The following is a 10,644-nucleotide window of genomic DNA, read 5'->3' on the forward strand; positions in this document are numbered from 1 at the left end:
CGACATGTGACGGCTTCGGCCCAGGGAGGGAGCGACTGTTAGGGGCCTGGCCTCCCTTGTTCCTCCTCTTTCGAGGGTCGGGGCGATCTCCATCCTGGTCGTCGTGGCGGCGGCTACCCTGGCCCCCTGATTTTCGGCCGTCTCGACTGTCGAGGTAGTCCTCGATTCCCATGTCGGGCTCTCGTCATCAGCTCCGCCATGTCCCACGGGACTCTCCCGACAATGGACTTGAGGAAGTCGCTCGTGCAAACTCCCTCGGTGATCACCGTGATGGCGTCCTTATCGTCGAATCCTTCGACTTTGTGAGATTCCTCGGTGAAGCGAGCGAGGTATTGCCTCAGAGTCTCGTCTCTCCCTTGACGGATGGAAAGGAGATGAGTCTTTGGTTTCTTCTGCGCCACGAGGGTGGCGAACCTTGCGAGGAAAGCCTTTCGCAGGGCCCGGAAGGACGAGATGCTCCCCGGCCTCAGACTCTGGAACCATTCGAACCCCGACCCCGTAAGGGTTAGGCTGAAGGCTTGGCAAAGGGTCGCGTCCGACTGCCCTTGCATTGTCATCCACGTCTCGTAATGTTGGATGTGGAAGTTCGGGTCCGTCCGTCCATCGTAGGGGGGAATGGACGGCAGCTTGAAGTTCCCCACGCAAGGCTGCACGAGGATTTGAGCGGCGAAGGGAGAGTATGACTCCTCAATCCCTCCGTACGGCCTTTGCCTCCCCGATTCTCTCATTTCGATGATCTGGTTTTGGAGGCTTTGGATCATCGTGATCATGTCAAGCCCGTTAGTTGGGCTGACCGCCGGGACCGCGTGAGACACCTGTTGACGCTCGTTAGACGCTTGGTCCCCGGCGTTGGCCTGAGGTCGGCCGAGAGTTACAGCGGGGAGGGCGTCCCTCCAAGAATCGAGCCTTTGGTGGAGATCCTCCCCTCGGGAGTTTCTCTGCGCCGTCAGGCGTTCTCTGAGGTCCACGCTTGGTGCTTGGCGGGGCGAAGCCGGTCTATGCCGGACTGTCCGGCAGGCATTTCGGCTATCGGCCACGTCGTCTCCCAAGGTCGCTCTATCCCCGGCGAGGGGCCGTGTCCGACCGCCTCTCGAAACCTAGGGGGCGAGTCCTCGGGAGTGTGATCGTTCTTGTTGCCGTGTCGGCCGCGATGGTCCGGCCAAGCCGTCATTCGCTCTCTCAGACCGTGCCGGGACGAGGCTCGGCGTTGCCTCGTCAGTCCTCGACTCCCCCACATAGTCGGAGTCAGAATAGTCTCGGGCGGATCTATCTTTGACGTCGTAGCCAAGGAGATTGGCGATGAGTGAGTCGTCGACACCGGGACGGTCTAGGAGCTCCGCAAGCCGTCGGGCCGTGTCTTCTCGGAGCGCGGCCTCGGGGTCGTTCGCTGGGTCTTGGGGCTCGCTCTCGTTATCACGAGGTTGCCCTTCAATACGGTGAGCGAGGCTTCGGAGGCCGTATCTTGAGCTGGTCGCCCGAGTGCCAGCGGAGGTCGCAGGAATGTGACTCATTTTTCGAGAGTCGTAAGAGTGTGGAATGGAAGTGAGAGTGTGCTAAGGTCGGTGGCCCCTCCTTCTAGCGCCAAAATGTTGTCGCTGTTTTTCAGACAACTATTTAGAAGCCCCAAACGGTTCGACCCAAGCCCGGACCAAGTGGTCGCGTTCGGGCTTGAGCGTGTCGGACTTGGTATCCCAAGTCGTCCCTTAGCTGTCGGTAGTGTCTATCTCGTCCAAGCACCTGAAAAGAAAGAAAAAACAGGTGAACTATGAAGGAAAAACAGAGGGGGTGCCTCTGTTTACCTCTCCGACGCTCAACATTAGTAGGATTGAGGTGGATATTGAGGGTTTAGGTGTTTAGAGGCCGAGACTTGAGAGAAACGAGCGAGGTACGAGTTCGGCAGCGTTTCAGTACTCAAATTCGGATTACCTGGACTAGGGGAGGGACCTCGGTATTTATAGGCGACCAAGGGGTGTTATGAGCAACCCCTAGGCCGAGGATAGCCGAGATCGGCCTTTGGCCGAGGCTATCGAGCCGATGGCCGAGGATAGCCGAGCTCGGCCTTTGGCCGAGGCTATTGAGCCGATGGCCGAGGATAGCTGAGCTCGGCCTTTGGCCGAGGCTATTAGGCCGATGGCCGAAGATAGCCGAGCTCGGCCTTTGGCCGAGGCTATCGGGCCGATGGCCGTGGATAGCCGAGCTCGGCCTTTGGCCGAGGCTACCGGGCCGATGGCCGAGGATAGCCGAGCTCGGCCTTTGGCCGAGTCTATCAGGCCGATGGCCGAGGATAGCCGAGCTCGGCCTTTGGCCGAGGCTATCGGGCCGATGGCCGAGGATAGCGGAGCTCGGCCTTTGGTCGAGGATAGCCGAGCTCGGCCTTTGGCCGAGGCTATCGGGCCGATGGCCGAGGATAGCCAAGCTCAGCCTTTGGCCGAGGCTATAGGGCCGATGGCCGAAGCTATTGGGCCGATGGCCGAGGATAGCCAAGCTCGGCCTTTGGTCGAGGCTATCGGGCCGATGGCCGAGGATAGCCAAGCTCGGCCTTGGCCGAGGCTATCGGGCCGATGGCCGAGGCTATTGGGCCGATGGCCGAGGATAGCCAAGCTCGGCCTTTGGCCGAGGCTATTGGGCCGGCCATTGGCCGAGCTGGCCAACGGGCCGGTCAATGGCTGGGGCAAGCCACCGGGACGCGTCTGATCGCTGTTTTGCCTTTGATCGATCGCGATCGGGGTCGGGCCGATAACATTAGCCCCCCGAGTTTGTCGTCAAGTGAAGCTCGTGCGGTAAACTCAAGATTCCCGTCATCGTCGGCCCACCGGAGCGACCCATCGCGAAAAGGTTTGACTCGAGCCTCTCTTATTATTAGTTTTTTTCTTTCTCCGGTCACTTTCTGTCTTGTCCCGCTACACGTGTCAATGGACACTACCAACCACCTGTGGGGGTGTGGGTCCATCGAAGATGACCTCTTCCCTTTGCTCGGAAATCAAGACGTAAACTTAGACGATTTTTTGGCGCAATTCTCATCCCCTTTGGCTACCCAAAACGCAGCGCCCCCATCATTGTTTTTGAGCAACAGATTGGTTGAGATGACCGGAGACGATTTTCTTTCGATCGAAGCATGGCTGGCCGACGAGGAGGAGGGCACGCCCACCGGGGATGGCCCTTGTCGTCAGGAGGAGGCCGGCCCGGGAGCGCCAGGCGCCGGGAAGAGCTGGGCCGCTCTGCGCGTAGGCGTCCCGGCGAGGCGGGCCTGGGCGAAGGTGCGCCGGCCCTGGTCGGCGCTGTCTGTGCCGAGGGCGTCGCCGGTGGAGCTCCAGACGGTGCAGGGGACGCGTGCTGCCCGGGCGGAGGCGCGCTCAGCGAGGCGGGTTCGGGCGAGGTCGCGCTGACCCTTTCCGGCTCTATCTGCGCCGGAGACGTCGCCAGAGAGGACCCAGACGGCGCCGAGGACGCGAGTGGCCTGGGAGGAGGCGCGTCCGCCGAGGTGAGCCCGTGCGAAGGTGGGCCGACCCTTGTCGGCCTTGTCTGTGCTGGAGGCATTGCCGGGAGAGACCCAAGCGGCGCCGGTGGAGCTCCCGCCCTGGGAGGAGTCGCGCCGGCCGAGCTGGGCACAGGGAGCGCCGTGCTGGCCCTGGGTGGCGACGCCGGGGCTGTTCGGAAAGCGAGCGACGGCGAGGGAGGCACGGGTAGTCTGGGTTCGGCCTTTCCCGAGGAGGGATGCAACTACGGAAGTCGACTGGTGATGGGCGGCGCCGATGGAAGGCCGCCAGAGGCGGGTGGCACCGCTGGCGGCAGGGCCGGCCAAGGGACGGCGGCCGAGGCGCTGGTCGCCCTAGCCCTAGGGGCCGATGAGTCAGGGCCGCGCGAGGGCATCCCACCTGGCGGGCCGGGCCGTGCTCCCGGGCCAGGCGGAAGCGCCAATGGGCCGGGCGCCGACGACGGGCCTGCTGCCGGGCCGGCCATGGGGAAGACAAGGCCCGCCGAGCCGGGCACACACGCTAGGGACCGGCAGGCTGGCTCGAGCGGCCGCCGCGAGGGACCTGTCGAGCCTTGAATCGCCCCCGACGTTGAGGGCTCGGGGGAATCGTCGGATCATCCCGCCATATCGACCGTCGTCGTTTCCCTAACTGCGCGAGAGGAATCGCAAGCCTCGGCCTTCACGATCGAAGGATCCGCAATCCGAGGCGACCTGGACTGCTCGGGCGTTGACGTCCCGAGTTCGCTCTCGATCGCAAACTTCGCGAGTTTGAGGAAGCGTTACTGCATCCCGGACTCGGTGTCGATCCTGCGACCGTTGCCCGACGATCGCCCAACGCGCCCCCGGAAGGGCCACGCCGCCATTCATGAGGCGAGTCTTCGCGGAGGACTACGGTTACCCTTCCAACCGGTGATCCAAGAGCTATTGATTCGATTGGCGGTGCACGCGTCACAGATGTCTCCGTCTTTCTACCAGGCGATCGCCGCGTGCCATATGATGCTCTATCGAGCAAAGAAACGGGCGGTCACCGCAGATGATATTCAGGATCTCGTGGTCGTTCGCGGGGTCCCGGGGAAACCGGGCTTCTACTCGGCGTTCCCTCGGAAGCGCATCTCCATTGTTACCAAAGTTACCTCGAAGCACCGATACCCTTGGGTGTGGGTGTCCGAGTCGGCTTTCGGGACGGCACCTCTATCATTTGGGCCTGTGACTGACTTTCCCCCCGTCGGGGATGCCGAGGAGTCCGAACTCGTAGCCGTGATCAAAGCAATCCCGGACTCGAGGCGGCAAGGTTCATTCTTTGAGTCCCCGGACCTAATGGCGAGGACCGGGTGGTTCGTACCCGAGGGCGAGGATCTTCGGTGTCTTCCCTCCGGTGCGGAGACCACGGGGGGTCCTGAATCCGAAGCCGGGGGTTCGACCGCTCCTCCCCCTGACGTGGGGGGTACTACCTAAACACATGCTTTTATTCTTATCGCGACATTTGTTGTTTACACTTACGGTTGTGTTCTAACCGGTTGTCGTCTTTCATCCTTTGTAGATACCATGGTTCGACATCGGCCGCGAGCGCGGGCACTGGGGGCGGAGCCTACCATTGAAGCAGCGGCCGCGGCTCGTTCCCGAGCCGAGGCTCGTCACGGGGGATCACCAACACGGGTGAGGAACGAGACGATCTCCTCGACCAAGCGGCCGTCGTCGTCGACCTCCTTTGGCTCGCCCTACGGCCACAAGCGGGCTCACACGTCGGCGGCGCCGGATAGCATGAACTCGATGCTTCTAGCGGAGGCGGCGGAGCTGAGGGACCAGTGCTCTCGGGGGATCCTTGAAACCTCCCTGCGGGACTTCAAGGGCCTACTGACGACGAGCGACCTCGAGCACTTCTAGAATGGAATTAGCGACGCTCGAAAGGTACGACCCTTTCGCTCGGCTTACACGTGACCACTATGCTTGTTTTGGTCGTGAGTTCACCGCTCCCTTTTTTGCAGATGCTGGCGCATCAGGAATGGAGCGACCGTATTCTCCGAGACCTGCTGCGGCGGATGCAGATCATGCAGAAGGACATGGAGAACGCGGTGGCCGACCATGCCGTTGCTCTAACGGGGGTCAGGACCGCGCAGGAGTTCCAAGCACTCGAAGTGGAGTTGTAGCGAGCTCGCGAGGAGTCGGTGGACGAGAGGTCGCTTCGCGCGGTCGAGCAGGCATCTCGGGAGAAGGCGGAGCAAGCGGCCGACACCTTCCTAGGGGAGACGAAGAAGCTCCAGGCGGCACTCTCGAGCCGAGACGAGGAGTTGCATATTGTCCATGCTCGACTATCGGCGAGCGAGATCTCTCGGGTTAAAGTCGAGAGGGAGAGGGACGCCTGGAGCTTCTTCGTCTCCCCTAGGAAGGTGTCGGCCGCTTGCTCCGCCTTCTCCCGAGACGCCTGCTCGACCGCGTGAAGCGACCTCTCGGCCACCGACTCCTCGCGAGCTCGCTTCAACTCATCTTCGAGTGCTTGGAACTCCTGCGCTGTCCTGACCCCCGTTAGAGCAACGGCATGGTCGATCGCCGCGTTCTCCATGTCCTTCTGCATGATCTGCATCCACCGCAGCAGGTCTCGGAGAATACGGTCGCTCCGTTCCTGACGCGCCAGCATCTGCAAAAAAGGGAGCGGTGAACTCACGACCAAAACAAGCATAGTGATCACGTGTAAGCCGAGCGAAAGGGTCGTACCTTTCGAGCGTCGCTAATTCCGTTCTGGAAGTGCTCGAGGTCGCTCGTCGTCAGTAGGCCCTTGAAGTCCCGCAGGGAGGTTTCAAGGATCCCCCGAGAGCACTGGTCCCTCAGCTCCGCCGCCTCCGCTAGGGGTGAAACTGGATCGGTTCGGTTCGGTTTTTGACATTTTTAGTATCCGAATCCGAATTTTCGGTTTTTAAAAACTCGGTCCAGTATCCGGTCCAATTTAGTCTAAAACCGAAATTCGGTTATCCGGTTTCTTAAATCCAGTATCCAGTCCAGTATCCAATTTTTAAAATTCGGTTATCCAGTTTGTAAAATTTCATATCCAGTTTAATATCCAGTTTTATAAAATGGATATCCAGTTTCTAAAATCCAAATCCGGTTTGTAAAAATTCAAAAAACGAGTACAAACGACTCTTATAAAGCTCCAAAATGACAATATATAATCTAAAACTGAGTAAAAAAATAAAATTCAAAAGGACACTCGTCTCCAACTACCTGCACATGTAAATATCATAATGTAAAATTAAAATTACTACCCTAATGATCATAATAAACCATACAACAATTGAATTTGTATGTTACCTTTATAGATCACATAATAAAGTTATAGTAGCAGTAGGAGTTGATATATGAGAAGTTTGTTCTTCTATGACAACTTGACCATCATGTGTTAATAATAGTGACATAAATTTGTTTTAATATATATTTATTTTTAATTAAAAAAATCGGTTAAATATCCGATATCCAGATTTTCCCAAAATCAAATCCGATATCCGGTCCAGTTTTGTAAACCGGATCGGTTATCCGAATCCGAATTTCGGTTAGCTGACGTGGCTCGAAATTTCGGTTTCGGTTCGGTTTGGATATCGGTTTTATCCGATTTTTGGCTCGGTTTTGTACAGCCCTAGCCTCCGCTAGAAGCATCGAGTCCATGCTATCCGGCGCCGCCGACGTGTGAGCCCGCTTGTGGCCGGAGGGCGAGCCAAAGGAGGTCGACGACGACGGCCGCTTGTTCGAGGAGATCGTCTCGTTCCTCACCCGCGTTGGTGATCCCCCGTGACGAGCCTCGGCTCGGGAACGAGCCACGGCCGCTGCTTCAATGGTAGGCTCCGCCCCCAGTGCCCGCGCTCGCGGCCGATGTCGAACCATGGTATCTACAAAGGATGAAAGACGACAACCGGTTAGAACACAACCGTAAGTGTAAACAACAAATGTCGCGATAAGAATAAAAGCATGTGTGTAGGTAGTACCCCCCGCGTCTGGGGGAGGAGCGGTCGAACCCCCGGCTTCGGATTCAGGACCCCCCGTGGTCTCCGCACCGGAGGGAAGACACCGAAGATCCTCGCCCTCGGGTACGAACCACCCGGTCCTCGCCATTAGGTCCGGGGACTCAAAGAATGAACCTTGCCGCCTCGAGTCCGGGATTGCTTTGATCACGGCTACGAGTTCGGACTCCTCGGCATCCCCGACGGGGGGAAAGTCAGTCACAGGCCCAAATGATAGAGGTGCCGTCCCGAAAGCCGACTCGGACACCCACACCCAAGGGTATCGGTGCTTCGAGGTAACCTTGGTAACAATGGAGATGCGCTTCCGAGGGAACGCCGAGTAGAAGCCCGGTTTCCCCGGGACCCCGCGAACGACCACGAGATCATGAATATCGTCTGCGGTGACAACCCATTTCTTTGCTCGATAGAGCATCATATGGCACGCGGCGAACGCCCGGTAGAAGTACGGAGACATCTGTCACGCATGCACCCCCAATCGAATCAATAGCTATTGGATCACCGGTTGGAAGGGTAACTGTAGTCCTCCGCGAAGACTCGCGTCATGAATGGCGGCGTTGCCCTTCCGGGGGCGAGTTGGGCGATCGTCGGGCAATGGTCGCAGGATCGACACCGAGTCCGAGATGCCGTAACGCTTCCTCAAACTCGCGAAGTTAGGGAAACGACGACGGTCGATATGGCGCGATGATCCGACGATTCCCCCGAGCCCTCAATGTCGGGGGCGATTCCCGGCTCGACGGGTCCCTCGCGGCAGCCGGCCGGTCCCTAGCGCGTGTGCCCGGCTCGATGGGACTTGTCTTCTCCATGGCCGGCCCGGCAGCAGGCCCGCCTCCGGCGGCCTTCCATCGGCGCCGCGCATCTCCGGTTGACCTCCGTAGGCGCACCCCTCCTCGGGAAAGGCCGGACCCAGACTACCCGTGCCTCTCTCACCGTCGCTCGCTTGCCGAACAGCCCCGGCGTCGCCACCCAGGGCCGGCGCGGCGCTCCCTGCGCCCAGCTCGGCCGGCGCGACTCCTCCCAGGGCGGGAGCTACACCGGCGCCGCTTGGGTCTCTCCCGGCAACGCCTACAGCACAGACAAGGCCGACAAGGGTCGGCCCACCTTCGCACGGGCTCACCTCGGCGGACGCGCCTCCTCCCAGGCCGCGCGCATCCCCGGCGCCGTCTGGGTCCTCTCCGCCGACGTCTCCGGCGCAGATAGAGCCGGCAAGGGTCAGCGCGACCTCGCCCGAACCCGCCTCGCTGAGCGCGCCTCCGCCCAGGCAGCGACCCCCCCGGCACCGTCTGGAGCTCCACCGGTGACGCCCCCGGCACAGACAGCGCCGACCAGGGCCGGCGCACCTTCGCCCAGGCCCGCCTCGCCGGGCACGCCTTCGCACTGAGCGGCCCAGCTCTTCCCGGCGCCTGGCGCTCCCGGGCCGGCTTCCCCCTGACTGCAAGGGCCATCCCCGGTGCGCGTGCCCTCATCCTCGTCGGCCAGCCACGCTTCGATCGAGCGAAAATCGTCTCCGGCCATCTCAACCAATCTGTTGCTCAAAAACAATGATGGGGGCACTGCGTTTTGGGTAGCCAAAGGGGATGAGAATTGCGCCCAAAAATTCGATGGACCCACACCCCTAATGGTGGTTGGTAGGGTCCATTGACACGTGTAGCGAGACAAGACAGAAAGTGACCGGAGAAAGAAAAAAATAATAATAAGAGAGGCTCGAGTCAAACCTTTTCACGATGGGTCGCTCTGGTGGTCCGACGATGACGGGAATCTTGAGTTTTTTGCACGAGCTTTACTCGACGACAAACTCGGGGGGCTAATGTTATCGGCCCGACCCCGATCGCGACCGATCAAAGGCAAAACAGTGATCAGACGCGTCCCGGCGGCTTGCCCCAGCCATTGACCGGCCCGTGGGCCAGCTCGGCCAATGGCCGGCCCAATAGCCTCGGCCAAAGGCCGAGCTTGGCTATCCTCGGCCATCGGCCCGATAGCCTCGGCCAAAGGCCGAGCTCGGCTATCCTCGGCCATCGGCCCGATAGCCTCGGCCAAAGGCCGAGCTCGGCTATCCTCGGCCATCGGCCCGATAGCCTCGGCCAAAGGCCGAGCTCGGCTATCCTCGGCCTAGGGGTTGCTCATAACACCCCTTGGTCGCCTATAAATACCGGGGTCCCTCCCCTAGTCCAGGTAATCCGAATTTGAGTACCGAAACGCTGTCGAACTCATACTTCACTCGTTTCGCTCATCTTTGGCCTCTCACCCTCTAAAACCTCTATACTCCACCTCAATCCTACTAATGTTGAGCGTCAGAGAGGTAAACAGAGGCACCCCTCTGTTTCCCCTTTGTAGTTCACACACTCTCTACTGCTTTTCAGGTACTGAGACGAGGTGAGCTTCATCTACAGCTAAGGGACGACTTGGGATACCAAGTCCGACACGCTCGAGCCGAAGTGAGACCACTTGGTCTGGCCTTGGGTCTAACCACTTTGGACTCCTAAATAGTTGTCCGAAAAACAGCGACAACAGGATGCTCACATAAATAAGCTTTGTTTACTTTTTCGTTCAATTTAAGGTTTAGTAGTTTTCATTAAAGAAGCTTTTCCTTCTACTAGTTTTTTTTCGTTATCTTTATGCGGTCTGTGAACTTAAAAAGACCGATTAAGGGAATTCTATAATTTTTTTTAAAATCTAGAAAAGGTTCTGGGAAATCATTGAAGATTTATTGACATCTGTTGTCTTTTTTATCGACAATGATATCAGTAAATCTTCAAACGATTATGAAAAAATCCATTGAAGATTTATCGACATCTTTGTCAATAAAAAGACAAAGATGTCAATAAATCTTGACCTTTTTTTTTCATTTTTTTGTTATTTTAAATGTTTATAATAGAAATTAACATCCCGATTATACTGTCTTTATGTAGTAATGGGTGAAATTTCAATATATGTCAAGCATAGTTTACATCGTTTATACTTGTGCTTTCGGATTATTTTAACCACCATCATCTTCTTAAACTCTTCAATCATGTTGCTGAGATCGTCAGGGCTCTAGACCGACATGAGGGCTTCGAAGTCCTCGTCGGATGGATGTAGAAAACATTAAAAGTTTTATACTAGATTGTACGTATGAAATTAAGATTTAATTATTCAATTTGTGGGCATAACTTTGGTTTTGGCATT

Source organism: Urtica dioica, chromosome 4 (genome assembly GCF_054948205.1).
Source record: "Urtica dioica subsp. dioica isolate 48M chromosome 4, U.dioica_male_clone48M_v1_H2, whole genome shotgun sequence".
Lineage (NCBI taxonomy): Eukaryota > Viridiplantae > Streptophyta > Magnoliopsida > Rosales > Urticaceae > Urtica > Urtica dioica.